The sequence below is a fragment of the Nelusetta ayraudi genome, unplaced genomic scaffold (assembly GCF_046127955.1).
Source record: "Nelusetta ayraudi isolate G7.1 ecotype Tasmania unplaced genomic scaffold, CSIRO-AGI_Nayr_v1 ptg000053l, whole genome shotgun sequence".
Classification (NCBI taxonomy): domain Eukaryota; kingdom Metazoa; phylum Chordata; class Actinopteri; order Tetraodontiformes; family Monacanthidae; genus Nelusetta; species Nelusetta ayraudi.
This window is the reverse complement of record NW_027466103.1, coordinates 3,909,962-3,927,905: the sequence shown is the minus strand read 5'-3', so window position 1 is coordinate 3,927,905 and position 17,944 is coordinate 3,909,962. Positions and strand designations below refer to the sequence as shown.

Below are 17,944 nucleotides of genomic sequence, written 5' to 3'. Positions count from 1 at the left end.
TGGTTATCAGCGGGAAAAGCAGAAGGAGAAGGGGGAGGAGGGGGGAGGAGGGAGAAAACAAAGAGGAAGTTTACCGCTGTTGTTTTATCTGGAAGGGCATTAGAACGAGACGCACATGAGGTGGGCAGTGTGTGTGTGTGCTGTGTGTGTGTGTGTGTGTGTGTGTGTGTGGGGGGGGGCTTCTCCAGGAGGAAAAAAAAAAAAGTTTTTGGGGAAAGGAAGTCGTGCAACAGCCTTCGCCGCTTTTGCCGTCTCCCCCGGGGCTCGCTCGCACGTTTGACCTTCGGCCCTCGGCTGAAAGTCATGGAGGGGTTCGACGTCTCCGGCTCTGACGAGGGAGTTGGGCCTCCGGAATGAGATACTAACGACTCGGCGGTGAGACGCCATCAGCCGGGTTGGAGAGGGGTGGCCTCCCGGTGGGAGGAGGAGCGTTGGGGGCCACCGCTGCTCTGCAAGGCAGGAGCTTGAGAGCCAATGAAGATGATGTTCATAAGATGTAAATATCGTATTTTTTCCTTTCTTAGCCTACAAATATTTTTTTTATTTTTTTATTTCCTCATTTCTTTATAATCATGATAATTTGCCATCTTTTGCACCATCTCGTTGCTGTAGTTATGCAAATTTCCCCAATATGGAATTGATAAAAGCGTTCTATTCTATTCTACGATGATGAAGATGACGATGATGATGATGAAAGGGACAACCAGCTCGCCGCCACCACCGCTAAAACACACCGAGCATGCAGCCCGAGGGAGCCGACCAATCAGAGAACATAGCCGCCGACCTCTCCGCAGGCTCTGCACCTTGCAGTGAGAGCCAGGCCTTTGATTGGTGGAGCCCTGTCTGCTTGAAGAGAGGGAGAGATCACGCACAAAACTCTCTCGCTCTCACACGTACGTACTCCAGTGCTTCAGCTACTTTTTTTTCTTTTTTTCCTTTTTGCTGCTGCTGCCGCCGCTGCTGCGGACACAAAGACGAGCCACCGATGAACACAGCTGAGATAATATGAACCCTCGGCAATCCATGGTGGCCCAGGGCCGTCATGTGTCCGAGCACATGTGGGAGAAAGGGGGTGGGGGGGGACTGGAACAAACAGCGCCGGAGAGCCAAACTAACTACTGCGAAGCAATCGGCCTGGCACAAGGGCACGACGGCAGACAGACGGACTGACTGACTGACTGACTGTCTGGCTTAAGACCCAGCTCAAGGACGCAGCATCCAGTTTGTAAAAGAGGAGGGTGGTGGGGGGTAGGGGGGGGTCGAGGTGAGATTGGATCCTGACATGCTCGCTCACAGATAGAAATTGAATTATTGATCAGCCAACAGCTGGCGTTATGAGGGATGCATGGATCCATGAGGCCATCCGGCTGCCGGTCAGCCCCACATGTACACTGCACATGTGGGGCTTCCTGTGTGTGATGGGGGGGTAGCCCACGGTTGTACTGGTGGGGTCTAAATTATTTTCAGTGGGAGGAGGAGTGGGCGAGAGAGCGAGCAAACAGTGAATCGATGAAGCCGCCGGCCGTGATGAATACAGAGGGACGAAGGCTTCACCCCTTGTCTCTGTCTCTCCTCTCTCACTCCTTCTCTCTCTCTCTCTCTCCGGCAGCTGTTAATGCCGCCAACGGCTGAAAATGGGATTTTTATTTGTCTGAGCTCCTCGGTGGCCCGCTGGTGGTCCACTGCCGCTAATAACGCACTGAAATGCATTGGGCTTCCACTCAGGACTTGGAGGATGAGGCACGTGCCACTCGACAGATGCAGGATTGTTGGATTTTTTTTTTTTTTTTTTTTTTTCTCCGTAAGGCTCTTCTTGACTCCTGCCTCTGGGATTATTTCAACATTTTTTTTTGCCCAGCAGCGAGACAAACCTCCTCTTGCTGCCAACGTCGCGTGGAGCGACTCGGCGTCTGACCTTTCTGCACCGAGGAGCCGTCGCCGTCGAGCGGCTCCTTAAATGCTACCTGGCTGTAAAAACAGCCTTAATTAAGGTCAGGCCTTGCAGAGCTGCTCCTGCTGCAGATGTGCCACGCTGCAGGCGATAAAATGAAATACCAAATCACTTTAATCCGCTCTAATCAGATCCCCCCCCCCCCCCCACCGTCCGGACGGTTCATAATTCGGAATTGCAGCTTATTTAATAATAATCCTGCTGTTTTCTGTCAATTAGGATTTGTTTTGTGGCGGAACAGATGTGTTGCGTTAGCGCGCAGCTTAAGGAGGTGGGGAACGACGAGGTGGGGAACGACGAGGTGGGGAACGACGAGGTGGGGAACGACGCTTTGTTACACGCATCGCAAAGGTGTGGAAAAGCCTGGGGACCCCAGCGGGGGAACAGGATGTGGGGTCCCCCCACCCCAACCCCTCCATTAGCGAGCGAGGACTCAAACTCCATTTGACTAATTAGGCAACAGACACGAGGGTGGAGGTGAGACACGAGCAGGCAAAGGCAACACAACAAGCTAGTTCAAAATAAATGCACCACCTAATAGTGGATGAGTGCAGTGCTTTAGGCCTCCACCAGCAGGACCGCAGAGAGGTCCTAATGGATGTCTGGGCCGGCGGATAAATGGCTGCGCCGGCGGTCCACCGCCAAACAAACAGCAACACGCGGCCTCTTGTATACCTCCCCAACCACCACCACCACCACCACCACCTCACCTCTTTGTTTCAGTGTGCTACTGCACAATGACACGCATCTGTCCATATCCAGCCGGGGGGGGGGAAAGAAGGGAGGAAAGCGGGAGGGATGAAAAAGGGACTCCTGGTGAGACTGCTGTGATTCGCTGGTGGTGGGACGGGGTTTCCAATTTGGCAAGTGTGTATTCTGTAAACATCCTAAGTGCTGCTTGTTTTTTTTTTGATAATTTTCTTTTTCTTTTTTTTTTTTGAAGAATGTGCAAACAATCAGCAACGGAGCTGATTGCTGCGAGAGGACGGCAGGGGGTGAGGGGTGGAGTGGGGGCTGAGGGGAGGGGAGGGGGGCACAGCTCTGCAAACGGGAGTTCTCTAACCCTCAGAAGCAGATCCACTCTGCTTAATTACGACACTTAAAGAGGGACGACTTCACAGAGGGATCGCTGAGGCGGGATCAGCCCAAACATGCAGGGACGTAAAAAAGAAAGAAAAAAAAACTAGCTGGAGGGGAGGAGGAGGAGGAGGAGGAGGAGGAGGAGGAGCAGGAGGTGGTGGAGGAGGAGGAGGCAAAGCGTGGGGCCGAGTGCTAAAAAACACAGAGGGGCGAAGAAAACTAGCAGGCCACGCTGTGTGTTATGAGGGCCTGTAAATATTTAGGCATTCTTACGGGGGCCTGTGGCCGCGGCTCTGATGTCACTCTGCCCAGGCCTTTCATTTGCTTCGGTTGGAGGCTCAGACCTCAGCGCGGCACAGCCGTAAACACACACATCTGCCATTAAAAAAGGAAAAGAAGCGGAATACTGGGAAACACAGTGTCACAGGACGAAAATAAACCGCGCAAGAGGCGGCGGCGGTGGCGGCATGACGGTCACATGTCTGACCAAACGCACATGGGCGGGTTAGGGAAGGGGCGGGGGGAGAACAGAGTGCACGCAAGAAAAATCTTCACTTCCCTCTTACGGGCTGAAAAAGAAGTTCCCGAGGCTGGACAGTTGTGAGGCTGCCCAGATGAGTCAGTGAGGAATAATGCATGTCATCGTGGCTCCGCGAAAAAGGAGAGTAAGGCCCGGGGGGGCTTACGGGGGTGGGGGGAGTGGGGGGGGGGCACCCAACGCAGACACCCAAGACACAGAGCCATGATGACACCTCCACAGATCTGCATTTCAGACGACAGCTCTGAGCCCCAGGCGGGACTGAGGCACCGGGATTAATATCCACACAGACACGCTGAGCAAGAGAAAAGTCAAAGATCTGGGCTTGGGGTGGGAGGGTAGGGATTTGCGGGTGGAGAAAAAGAAGTGAATGTTTTTGGGGAACCAAAAACGTAGGAGAGAGAAGAAACTGCAAAAAAAAAAAAGAAAAGGGGGGAGATCCGGAAAGAATGTTCAAGGATACGGCAGATAACAGTAGAAACTGGAAGTTATAAACACATCAGAAGTGGTTACTTCCACATTCCTTGAGCAAAAATAGTGGAGGTGAAGAGGGGGGGGGGAGTGGAGGGGTCACGGTTGGTGATCAGCAGGATTCATCATTCCTTTGATAAATGACTAAAGACTGCACATCCACCTTCGCCTTGAGCCCAGCGCAGTGGAAGCTTAACACCTGGCTCGTACACGAGGCTGCCTGACCGCCCGAAAAGATAAAGAAGTGCAAGAAAATAAGACGATCCTCTCCTCCAATCTCGATTAGTTTCAATATTCTATCTGCAACTGAAGGATATCTGAGCTGTAGATGTCATTTCTTTCTTTCTCGTAAGAGACTTGACGGATCTTTTCCCCAAACGGGTCGTTATTCGCCGCTGCACGGCGTGACTGATTCCCCCGCGGGGAGCAGTTAAAAACATAAAAACATAAAACCTCACGTTATCCTAAAGAGCGTAAATGTTGCCTTAGAAGAATCCCAAGCCAGACATTAGCATCGACAGCTCCTTGGCCAGTGGAACATGTCACACTGAGGTTGAGGAAGCAGCAGCAGCATCTTTGGTGGCGTTATTACGACGTCCGCGGTGAAACGCTCCGTCAGCCTGCGGACGAGGAGCGACAGAGCCGCCGGCATTTAACCGGATCTCCCTGTAACTTTAACAATGGCTGCATGAACGGATTTTAATAGGTCCCTCTTGGATCATAGGCTACTGAAAGGCCACAATACCCACCTCATTTAACAGAGACAAGGACATGATAGAGACCAAAAAAAAAAAATGGGAGAAAAAAAAAAGACAATTTCATTTTCATAATACCGTTTCATTGTACACTGCAATAAAGCCACGGAGCCTTGCCAATGCACTCCATTACCTCTGCTTGGTTGGAAAAAAAAGAAAGAAAAACATGCGATAAGATTGTGAATTTAGATCTTTATTCCGGAAGACGAGTTTGTCGGACTTGGCTGTGTGTGCGTTATCGGAATGAGATTCTGTACGGGTCTACAGTCATTATAGAGAAGCCACGTCGGTCGCCGGGAATAATCCGCCACTGTGGGCGGCCAGTGCGGACGATGTCGTTGCAGGGTGTAGCAGAGACTGAGTGGGATGGAGGAGGGGTAATAATCTGAAGCTTTTTGGTCACGCAGCTTCTGGAGTGGAGAGCATCCTGCACTGTGGTTCCTCTCTCTCTGTCTCTCCACAGTGAAAGAAAAAAGATCACACGACTGCTATGAAAATCATGGTCCATCAGCAACACAGTCCTCGGGCTATTGTTCTTGAAAAAAAAAAAAAAAACGGTCCTTGCAAAGAAAATAAAAAATAAAAAAACACGGCAGGCTGTGATTTGTGATACACCGCCCTGCCTGTGTATCAGCTCCCCCCCCCTCAGGCACATCGCTACAAGTTCTCCCCAAAGCAGGCACCAAGGTTTCACAAACACTCTCACTCTGCCCTGCTCGCCAATTAGAGTCCAAAACTTGCACCGAAATACGTGGATGACGGCGCCGACACTGTTTTTTTTTTTTTCTCGTCGTCGATCACGGGCTGCACTTTTATTCCCTCTCTTGCTCATCACAATGGACGAATGGTTTTGTTTATTTATTTATTTATTTATTTATTTATACAGCAGACGGTGATGCCCAGGGCAAATTCCCACGGGGACGCCAAGTCTCCCCCAAAAGGTCCAGTGTCTAAAATTTGGCTTGATTTATGATTTTTATATTGGTAAAAGCTGAACATACTGCCCAAAAATGCATTATTAAAAGTTACAGTACAATAAAAGACACACACCTACGGACAATTCAGAGGTCCCAATTCACCTCACATGCATGTTTTTGGACTGTGGGAGGAAGCCGGAGAACCTGAAGAGAACCCACGCGGACACAGGGAGAACATGGAAACTCCACACAGAACACAACCTTCTTGCTGTGAGGCAGCACTGCTAAACCACTGCACTACATATAAGAATATACATAGAGCAATAAGGGTCCTGCTCCTAGTTAGCTGCCATTTTATTTTTTTTTAAGGAAGCTCACTTTACAGTGGCATAAAAACGAAACGCACTGTCAGACAGACTTCCTTAGAAATTTGTACCCACTGGACCTTCAGCAAAATAACATCTTTCAGTTTAGCATCCTGTTTCTGAAAGCCACATTAACCAACAAGAGCAGATGCAGCACGAAAGCATCACCCCAACAGCATCATGTGAGGAACGTGTCATTTCCCTACACGATAAAAAAAAATTTGAAAAACTTGCATGACTTCTTGAATTGATTGAAGCGGACAACCACGAGGCAGATGCCCAACCTCCAGCAGCGTGGCCTGCCATCCACTTCGCGTCCACTTCCAGCTGCCAGCACGTTTCAGCAGATGCCAGAATCAATAAGGGCGGCATATGTTTCCATGAGATCCCACGTTACTGTTTGAATTTTTTCGGAGATTCAGCCTGCCCACAGCAAGAATTGAAAATTCCTCATCAAGATTGACAACTTTCAATCCCCCCGCCCCTCCAAAAAAAATACATCTGGGTTTGGGTTTTGGGTTGGATGTACTAGAACACATGTCTTCTACTCATTACTAAACTCATGTGATTGTTACTAATGTTGAGTCACACCTGCGCCGGGCCATTGTGGTGTTGGTTTATCCAAGAAGGAGTGTACTAAGTACCAAGTCTTGAAGGTTTAATACTGAAAAAACAAGCAGTCATGTACGTGGATTCCTCATTGTTTGGCCAGAGGAGCAGTTGAACCAAGTCGGTTCATGGCACCAGACAGAGTTTAAATGGGATAAACTCCTGTCTGAATGGCTATTATTTGTTTTCAGAGAGGAGTCAACCAGTCACCCCTCTGGTTGCCTTGTTCTGGACCCTCCTTATAATCTTATGTTACTTTAATGTGTCTGATCAATGCATTTCTTTTTATTACATAAATTTTTTCCCAAACAGTCATCCTTCCTCATTTAGTCTCCTTCAGTATCTGACATTATTTTCCACCGATTGCTCTCTCAGGTTGGTGTGACCTTCAGCTCCAGCTGCCGCCAGTGCAATGACCCTTATGCGTCTGTCAGCCACCAGCGCTGGCAGAGAATCGTATTAAGCGCCTCCCACAATTAATCGCACAGTATGAATGCCAAAAAAAAGAGGAGGGTGCCAATACCTTACCTCAGCCGTCATACTAACATAAATTCAGCAGGAGGCCGCAGCTGTAAACCTGAAGTGATAATTAAAAAATGGTCTTGGCAGGAGTAAATTGGTCAGTGTGAGGATTAACTGTGAAATGACTCACAGGGATGAAGAATGGATTGTACTCTGGCACCTTAGACAGGATGAAACGGCTCTCGACAAACGCCAAGTCTCAGTAGCAAATGGAGGGAAGGAAAAAAAGTATGGAGGAAAAATGAGGAGCTCTCTACAGTTGCAATTATGGCTGAGCCTCTGTAAGCTTGCGTCCGTTTCAAACCGCTACTCTCTGATAAAGATACGCAAATAAGCTGGCAGATCCCATACGGACAGCCTTCAGTTTGGACAGAAATGAAGCGCTGACTCGTCTCCGGTACATCCGTCAAAGAGCAGGTGATCTCTAAAGGTGTCTTCCCATCGTTAAGCAAACTCGGCTACGGCCTCCTGTCACGATACACTGGCTGAAGGAAGCACCACCAGCTTCCCTCCGAAGCATTAAAATTGGGAGCATTTTGACAGGGATACGGAGGCCAGACTCAATTACCAAAGAAAGGGAAAAAAAAGTCCCTCTTTTTTTCCCCCAGCCAGTACGAAGCCAATCTCTGGTTGAGGCTCCCCGGGACAGGAATCAAGGTGACCCCCTACCCCCACCCTCCCTCTTATCAGAGCTGATACGTTCTCAGATACCTGGGTATGCAGTGCCAGGGTGAAATGGCTAGATGCATGTGATCTTCCTGCCAGGTGTCGGGTGAGCAGGTGAGCCGGTTCACATGCCTCCGGTGAGCAGCTCGCATCAAAAACCTCTGTAATGCTATTTCTGTGTCAGCCTGTCAGTTCTGCTGCCATTGGGAAGTGAGTGAGGGGAGGGCGACAGAGCAGAGATGTCTCCACTTTGCATCCATCACTTGGCTTCTAGTCCTCGGATACACAACCTTAAGGCGGCTGATGAACAACACAGATAAAACTGTATTTTAAGCAGCAACATTTTTTTCCCACCCTGGGGTTACTTTTCTGTAGGGGTGTCCTAATAGTCATGAATTAAAAAAACAACAACATATACATACTTCCACAGAGAGAGAGGGGGGGGGGGGGGGGAGAGAGAGAGAGAGTATGCTCTAGGTTTCTCGGCCACCTTGCTTGCTGTGGGGGCCCAGTTGGTTTTTTTCTCTGATTGCACAAAGTGCTTTAGGGACGCCTTTGGATGTGATTCAGCAATGTACAAATAAAAGTTGATTGGTTAATTGATTCACACACACGCACACACATATATTAAACACCTTCTGCCTTCTTTCAAATACAGTTGATGAACTGTCACAAGAAGAAGTCGCATGAGGCAGGTTCAGGTGGTGAGTTTAGAGGCGGGCTCAGGATGAAGAGCTTGTCTCGGAGGCCTGCAGCAAACCAAGGTTTAACACTGGATTGGGCTGAAGTTTGGGCGGAGCGATCTTGGTGTCAGCAGCAGAGCAGGACAGCTACGTTAGCGGCTACCTGCGGCTCAGGTTGTTGCGCAACACTTAACATTTTTGTGCTCCTGAACCCCTATCGCGTACATACGGTTTCTGCATCGTTGCGTCTAACAGCACATAATGTCGAGTGGCGAGTGGATGAAGAATTGGCACACCGAGCGCAAAACCAGAAGCCAGAGTGTGGAGGTTAACAAAGAAAAGCTGTGCAGGGGGATAACTGAGCACGAGACGGCAAAGTCCAAGGGCAAGGGTGGCAGCTGTAAAATCCGCCGGTGATAAGATCCAGAATTCAGCTCCGCATGATGTCCCTTCATCATCGGATAATCCTCAGACATGAAAAGACAAGCCTATCTTCAATCTGAGGCAAATCTCTATTCCCCTGATTTTTTTTCCAGCAGCCTAATGCCAAGCTGACACGCCCTTCATGCCTCGGCCCCACAGTCCCTCACAAGTCAGTGTATGTTTAAGATAAGGGCAGGCCAACGAGTTTGTACATATGGATGGTTCTCAGGTGTGATACACCCGTGTTTATGACTGGTATATTCACGTGAGGCTAACGGGAGCAGCATCGTTCAAACAATATCCGACAGGCTGCGTTCTGGTTGGTGACAAGCGGGTCTGAGGATCCCATAGTGCAGAACTAGAAATCGAAACGAGGAGAGGTGGACTCCACATGAACAACACATCAGCGCATCGCTACACCTTCCCCTGCGCTGCGTCACCATTTGCAGGACTCAGATGGGAAGCCAAAGGATATCGCATGAAGCTCACCAGGATCACGGTTTGGCTTTCAAATTTGAAAATAACAACAACTAAAAAAAAAGTCAGTAATCCAATGCGAGAGAGTCAAAAGGGTCCCGGGGTGAGTTCAAATTCACGCAACCTCAAAAATATGGCACCACAGTGCAAGCCTCCAGGAGATATGGTTTTAACAATCTGAGAAAAGTATTTAAGAGCAAAAAAAAGTGCAGGGTGAACTTTGATTCACCCGTAACAGCGGGATGAGCTTAACAGCTGAGTGCTCACTGGCTCCATTTTTCAGTTGGTCAGAGGATATTTAACTGGATCCAAAAATACTCTGAGTGGATTTGACCACAACGTTTCATTTCCAAAGCCAGTGACCTATTACTGAAAACAAGGGAATGGTGGATATGACTTGTTTGTTTTGTTTCTGCTTCCCTGTATTACAGAGTGTGAGCTCGCGCCTGACTTTTGGGATTGTTTTTGCAGGAACACAACACAAACACGACGTGACAGAGAAAAGTCTCCTGCTCCCTCAGACCATGACAAGACTATCCACGCTGAAGAATAGGCACCTCGTCTTTTTCACCCACGGATAGTAGGAGACAACATTATTCAGCAGATAAGGCATCACTATTTATTCAGAATCTAAAAGATAAACCTTAAAGGAAGAACTGTGAGACGGGGATGAAGAAGAGTGAACTCGGTTTTATTCCCCATCACTTGCATGCGTCTGTGGGAGCAGATGGTCTTTATTGGAGAACCATCTTTACTCAGTCAGGGAACTGGAGCGCTGACCCGCCTACGATAACTTCCTTCCTTCCTTCAGCTACCTCTCCTGCCTCCACGTGTCTCCCCGTCTGCAGCAATTCCTTCCTGGTATTAGTCTGTTTGTTTAATGTCATGTAATAGCAAGAAAAAAAAATAAAATCCATCCCCCGGAGATGGAGCATCCCCCGACATACAACGGGTTCAGCATGAGGGGCGGAAGATGTCAGAGCCACAGGGATGAAAAGAGCGATTTAGAGAGTCAACAAAGGAGTACAGTGGTGTGCAGCGCACCAGGGACCGGGGGATACAGACTGACAGATCTGCATCGGCAATTTGAGGGGGGGGCATGAATGGCGCTTCTGTCTCCTCCTCCTCCTCCTCCTGTTTCACAAGGAGGACAGGACAGTCTTCACTGCTACATTGGTTCTTCTCAACTCTTGATGTGGAGCCCGGCAGCCTGAGGTGAGCAGCGCTGCTGCCTTGCCCATTTCTTACTGAAATGTTTCTGTACACTGCTGGGGGGCACAGACACATCCAGGTGAGGTGACCTGGGCAGATGCTGTGAGGAGAATCACCTCGGCTACGATGACCTCCACTGCAAGGCACCTCCGTCTACTGGTGCTGCTGTTGCTGCTGCTGAGTCAACAGCAACTTTTTCACAGAGACGAGGTAATGACAGAGCTTCAATGACTATTCCTAAAAAGTGCTTAAAAAACACACCTGGTAGTTTTGGGTTGCAACTGTGCATTTACCTGGCATCACACATCACACAGCAACAACAACAACAACAACAACAACAACCACAACAACAACACCCGTTTGATGACAATTGCGGGATGACAAATGTGAAAACTTATAAGAACAAAAGCGCGAAGTGAATTTGAACTACATTGTATTACATGCAAATAGCGATACCTGTCGGGCATCTGAGTATTTGAATACATGTGCGCGACACATGGGTTCGACCATGATGATCACATGTAAGAACACTTCAGTAAAAAGAGAAAGAAAGAAATACAAAATAATAAATAAATAAATAAATAAATAAAGGTTGGGGGGGGGGGGGCAGGAGAGCTGTTCTACTACTCACCTTGAATGGGGAACCAGCGGAGACAGTAGTTGGCCGAGTGCGAACAGTCCAGATATTCAACTCCAGTTGGCGAAGACGGTCACACACACTCTCTCTCACTCACACACACGCACGCACGCACGCACGCACACATTCACTCACTCACTCACTCACACACTCACTCACTCACTCACACACACACACACACACACACACATACGCACACACTCACTCACTCTCGCACACACGCACGCACGCAGGCACGCACACACAAAAGAAAAAAGTCCGCGAGCGAGTTCACATTTTACACTCCCTTCACGAGTCCCGTGGAGAGTCTCGCACCATAAGGCACTATTCCGGAGGAAACCAAAGACCGTCGGCAGTTCCTCGTTTGAGAAGCGGCGCAGGCGAACTCGTCAACGAAAAAGGACTCCCTGCTTCCAGTAACGGCGGAGAGTCTCTCTCTCTCTCTCTCTCTCTCTCTCTCTCTTCTGTTTTGTTCCGTTCCTCCACGCCCAGGTGCCGAGTCACATGGTAATTTCCAGGTGTGCGGGCGCGAGAGAAAGAGCGCAACGAGGAGCCACACGAGCACACCTGTGGGATCGGCTCACCGCGGCTGACATCGCGCTGGAGAGCCGGAATGAGCGAGGGAGAGAACAGGAAGGGAGAGAGAGAGAAGGGGGGGGAGAGAGAGAGAGAGAGAGAGAGAGAGAGAGAGAGAGAGAGAGAGAGAGAGAGAGAGAGAGAGAGAGAGCGGGAAGCGCTGCCGAAGGCGAAACGACGCGAGCAGCGGCGGCGGAGGGAAGCTGGAGGGGCGGGATGGAGCGCAGTTCCCCTCCCACCTCACACTCACCGCCCGCCGAGCGAGGGCAGCGGCGGCGGCAGGCGCTGAGCGGTGGGCGCCGGAGAAAGGCGAACAATGCCGAGACAAGTTGCGTCGTCGTCCGTTGACATCGCGAAAGTCCTCCACGGATGATGGTCGAGGGATTTGGGAGCCGCTTCGCCTCGCTCGCTGTGCGTAGTTGTGGCGGCTGACGCTTCCTCAAGTGTGGTCCGGTCCGGTTCTGACTCGACTCGCCCGCGGGGCTGCTGCTCCCACAGTCTGCCCAGCAAAACGTTTTCATACGAACAATAACGTTTGTTGGTGGCGGCCGCCCCGCCCTTGTTAGACTGAACATAGTTTTTCTTGTATTATGCAACAATAATTACTACGTGGTGGTGTCGATGGGGGAACACCGTTTTTGTCCTAATAATGTCAGAATTTGGTAACGTTAAATTATTTTTTCTTGGTGTTTGATCAAAAGTAAAATAAGCCTTTTTAGAGTCTATTTCCAAATGGTACAGCAAAAAAAAAAGTCATGATGGTATTGGCCCACTGTCAAGAAATGCACAATGGAATTTAAGCTGTAGCGCTAGATAGAACATGTGCTCATACCAATAAACGGCAATTGAAGTATACAAAAGTGATAATAGGCGGTATTAATGGAGGGGCGGAACAAAACGCTATAAATAGCATTAGCAATGGCTCCTCTTATTTCCAGCAAACAACAACACTTGACTGTGACATAAACACAAATACCCTGAACCGTTCTCAGGACAGTGTTTTACCCTCACTTCAAACTAAGGACATTGCACACAGTGTCCATAGTGCTGACTATTGAGGCCATTTGAAACTGTGGAGAAATGCAGTGTAGAAACGCAGTGTTTACTCAGCGTAATCGATAGACATCGCAATGGACAGCCGTTGTCAACGTTTTTGCTTGAGAAGGAAACAGCATCCAGTGGCTGTTGACAGGGACGTCTGTCAGTTCTCCAGAGAAAGACACGTCACTGCAGAGTTTTTCCAAATGTCATTTCTTGATCCTCTGAGCATCAGCAACAACTTTCCAGTCACAACCACTGCACGGGGTTGACAGCTGAAGGGTTGGCGGCAGCTCTTTCCCAAATGGTTCAGCTGCATCGCATTCCTATTTTTCATCTTAGTTGAACTGTCCTGACAATAGTAATATGATTCAGCAGGTATCATAGCACAGTCATTGCAACAGAGGTAGAGATGATCATTTAATGGAAAAAAAATCCTTACCGTGATTATTCAGCCATTACTGTGATTGTAAATATAGAAAACTTGCTGAATTTAATAAACTTCTATAGAGACCATCAAAAAGTTAGCATATACACACAGTATCAAATGCGGCAGACATATTCTGTAAAAAAATATTCCAGACAGACCTGCTCATTTCAATAGATCCCCCATTTGTCTTTGTCCCTGTACGTAATGATACTAGCAGTAATCATGGCTAAGAATTACAACATACAATCCATAGTCTCTGTGCTGGAGCAGCAGCATTTTGACAGAAGGACAGAAGAAGGCTTTTCTCAAGCACTTAATGTCAAAACCAAGTTTCAGAGTGCTGTATATTTCATTCGGTTGTGAATATGTAATAAATTCTGAATCAAACATGTGTCTTTGAGTGAGAACTTTGCTGATTCTTGAGACATTCACTCAGCGGAGTGATTTCAAAGAGGGAGCCATATGTGTTTAAGCACCACTCAAATTTGATTGGCTCCGTCGTCACCCAAGAGGTCATGTGAATAGCTTCTTTTTTTTTGCCTCGGAGCCTAATATCACACAGAGTCACATTGCAATTTGGCACGATGGGTTTTATGGCTCAATGTCTTGCCTTGTCTGGCTCGCCATCAGTTCCAAGAGTGATTTATGGACATGCAAATGAGGCTGTCTGCTCAGGGGAGATGTGCTGCCGTTGCCCAGTAGGTCCTGGAGTTAGGACTGCGTGGGCATGCGTCAGTCCCTAACTGCTGACACAGGCACAGAGTTGGCAGAGATTCACAGAGCAAGACGGAGAGATGGCCTTCACAGGTCCTCGCGGTGACTGATGAGATCAAGGAAAAACTTGGCCAAGCCAGACAAGTGTCAGGCAAACAGACACCCGGAGATAGAGGCGAAGAGACAAACACTCTCCAGTCACAAATAGGTCTGGGCGAGTGAAAAGTGGCGTGCTGGAGGAGGAGCTGTTTTGGGTTAGAGTAGAAAATGTCCAAACCTGTTTGTCTGAAGAGTAATGTGTGTCTGTTGTTTCTTGGGACACACTGGCCCTGGGGATGTCAGGATCCACAGCGAACCAAAGTCACTAAAATCACCAAAGTGGAATAGAAGTTTACTTCCGTCTCCCTTCTTGACTGACTTTGATGACATTTTGATCAATGCTCTGAAACCCTCTTCGAGATTGGAACCTTTATGTTGTTGAATAGTGATGATGTGTTATCACGCTGGTGTCAAACAGTTCCATTTGTCATGCAGAATCCATGAGCTGGTCCGGGCTGTAAAACGTTTAACTATCAACGCATTGCGCTTCCTTATTTATGACACAGTACTTTGGAAGTCCAAAATGATGTAGTACTCGTGTCAGACTCAAGGTTTAGGCCTTAGAGGCTGGTTGCAGTGTGGATACACTGCCCTCTGTTGGTAGCAAGTTGCGTAGCTGCTGTTCAACAACCATGGAAGAGCAAAACTCAAGCAGTATTTTGGCGTAGTCTTGACCTTGACGTCAACAGCCATATCAAGGCTGCATTCTATTTCTACAAACTACTGTGAGAATTAAAGATCTCATGTTCAAGTTCGGCCTTGAAAGAAAGACAAAACCCTCATGTATTTATTTTCAGAAACATCCTTCCAAGCTTTTCTGAAGAAAAGAAAATCAATTAAATAACTCTGGCTGATTCATAGTGCTGCTGCCAAGGTTCTTACCAAGATTAAAGGAAATGATCCCACCAAGGCAACACAGAAATCTTTTCACTGGATCCCAGTCAATGAAAGAACTGAGTTGAATGTTTGGGTTAGGACCCAAAACCACGCTCACTCGGTGCATTAGTATGCATGTACCAGATTCATGAGATCCTCAGATGTTTGGAGAAACATCCCTTTGTTTAATTTGCCACTCAAGCTCTGGAAGAAACAGCCATAATTATGAGGTCTGCCATGCCATTTTACATTTGACTGTTTTTTCAAAGCATTCTCAAAATATTTTTTAACCAAACTAACTTCAAATTAACTAACTACAAAATAAATATGCATTTATTATTTATTAATGCATTTTAAGCCATTAATAATCTTTTTCAATATATTACTCCCATCTAGGACCTTCTAACTGTTTGAGTAGACTAATAACTTGAAATCATTTTGATACTGTGTAAACCATGTGAGTTGCATTTTTGTATGATATAGCTGATGTAAATACAGTAGACCACCTTGCCTTGCTTTGCTTTGCCTGTGTGAATCTAGCTATCTGAAATAGTCATTCATTCATTCATTTTCCATACCCGCTTAGTCCCGAGCTCAGGGTCACGGGGGTCTGCTGGAGCCTATCCCAGCTGTCTTAGGGTGAAGGCAGGGTGACACCCTGGACAAGTCGCCAGTTCATCGCAGGGCCACATAGAGACAAACAACCATTCACACTCACATGCACACCTACGGACAATTTAGAGTGTTCAATTGACCTCACATGCATGTTTTTGGAGTGTGGGAGGAAGCCGGAGAACCCGGAGAGAACCCACGCAGACACAGGGAGAACATGCAAACTCCACACAGAAAGGGCCCAGGCCCGGAATCGAACCCACGACCTTCTTGCTGTGAGGCGGCAGCGCCAACCACTGCACCACCGTGTCGCCCTCTGAAATATTCCAATATAACAAAATAAATAAATCATCTTGTCTGGCACATATATAATAACTGATATAATTCCTGGTTTATTCATTTTTTTCATCAGCTAAAGGTTTCCCAATATACTGTGGCGAGAAAAGAAGATTCATAGATCAGATGGAGTACTTCACACACACACACACACACACACACACACACACACACACACAGAGGGAGTGAGAGAGAGAGAGAGAGAGGGAGAGTTATGTTAAAACATGATAAAGGTGTGAAACTGGTAGGAGGAGGAAGGTTATTTAAAGCCAAAGGAAGATTTGATTTGAGCAGCTACCTGACCTGCGGGAAGAGGCGTGCTTCCAGCAGCCTGTATAACTTCATAAGCCTTTGCAAAGGAAAGGAGAGATTCGTCTCTGCCACTGAGCTATGGCCACTTGCACGGCTCCAGTCTTGCGCATGTTTGACAAAGAGACATCAGGTTTGGCATGGAGCGGAAAGGCAGGCTTATGGTGCCATCCTGACTCAGTCTGGGAATAACTGCTAGCTGGGAAGAGCGAGGTGGCAGCAGTGTGTAGGCTGGTGAGAACAGCCTGCAAGCATGTGCATCTGAATACATATGTGCCTGAGCGCTGGGGGGGGAAAAAGGGAGTTTTGAATTAGGGACTGTTTGTGTGCTGCCAATAATACATACACAGTACAGACATTCATCGACCTTGAATTTAGGGATAAGCTAAAAAAAAAAAAGAAAAAAGAAAAAAATAAGCATCATGAGTGACATTTTGTCTTTTCTTATCACATGTCCCCTGGCACTGGCTGAGCTGTCACTTTACTAAAGAAAAATGTCTTTGTTTTCCCCTCGCTGCTCATAACGCAATCTAATCACAGCATGCAGCCCATCCTGTGTTGTCCAGGTGGCCCCTACTCCGAGAAGAAACAGAGGTGCTCTCTGCATCAATAAATGCCCTTAACCAGACTGATGTGATGTGCACCAGATAACAAAATGGCCCCATGTGTGCCACATACACTCCTGTGTTACTAAACAGACACGCACGGACACCCCTGCTCGTATGCACACACTGTTACACAGGCAGCAACATTACCATTCCCTACTGACTCACGGCAATTCAAAGAGGTTGTGTCTCCTTGGCGAGGTCTGCGCAAGTGTGATTATGGCGGAAATGCTGCGCAGTGTGGTCTAAGCTGGATCAGACTAGTTGGCATGAGCACAGTCTGCAGACTTTACTGAAAAGCTCCCCCAAAGCAAAACACTCGTAATGAACCTACTCTGAGCCTCGAAGCGTGTTGCAATGTAGGTTAGATTGTGACCTAAGTATGACGTTGATTCTTTTCTTGGTTTTTTTTTTCAGCCAACGATTGGAAGGTCAGTGAAAAACGTCTCACAGCGTGTTGAAGACTTTAGCCTGCCTGCTGAGCCCCTTTTGGATGACATGGTATTATGTGGGTTGCCTGGCAGCCTGTGCTGTATGGCAGAAAGAGCTAAGCCATCTGTTACACTCTATTTTCATCTCTCTGCCTACCAGCGGGAAGGCCCAAAGAGACTTTGGTTGCCCTCGCCAAGCTCCACTTGTTCAACAGGTCATGTATAGGCCTTGCAGTCAAGGACCACCAAACCACATCTCATTTGTTGCATGGCTCATGTCACTAAAAGAACCCCAACACACTGGCTGCACAGAGCTGGCGATAAAGATGGAAGAGCAAAATGCAAAAATGAATCTGGTGCCTTTGAGAATTAGAGACATAGTTGTTAAATGACCAGAACACAGTCTGTCTGCACATGCTTCTTAAGTCTAGTAAAAAGGATAATCTCGGAAATTGAACTCTGTTCATGTGATTTGGATTGAGGAAAAAGGGGAGGAAAAAAAGAAAAGAAATTTTGGTCTTCTAGGTGAGGATGAAACAGAGGCAGGCAGGATTCATTTGAGATTACTCTGCGGAAAACATGGTGTAATCCCCTTATCTGCGTACTTACCTG

At 47.8% G+C, this 17,944-nt stretch overlaps 2 protein-coding genes across 12 annotated transcripts in view; one reads left to right on the top strand and one right to left on the bottom strand.

Moving 5' to 3' along the window:
• Positions 1-12,356, bottom strand: part of plxnb2b (plexin b2b) — a 136,423-nt gene extending 124,067 nt beyond the window's left edge. For all 11 annotated transcript variants that reach the window (XM_076038067.1, XM_076038065.1, XM_076038071.1 and 8 more), the window contains exon 1: positions 11,301-12,356. The gene's annotated coding sequence lies outside the window, so the exon portion shown is untranslated. The remainder of the gene's footprint in view (positions 1-11,300) is intronic.
• LOC142896435 (uncharacterized) overlaps positions 1-17,944 on the top strand; it is a 393,522-nt gene that overhangs the window by 291,948 nt on the left and 83,630 nt on the right. The window lies entirely within an intron of this gene.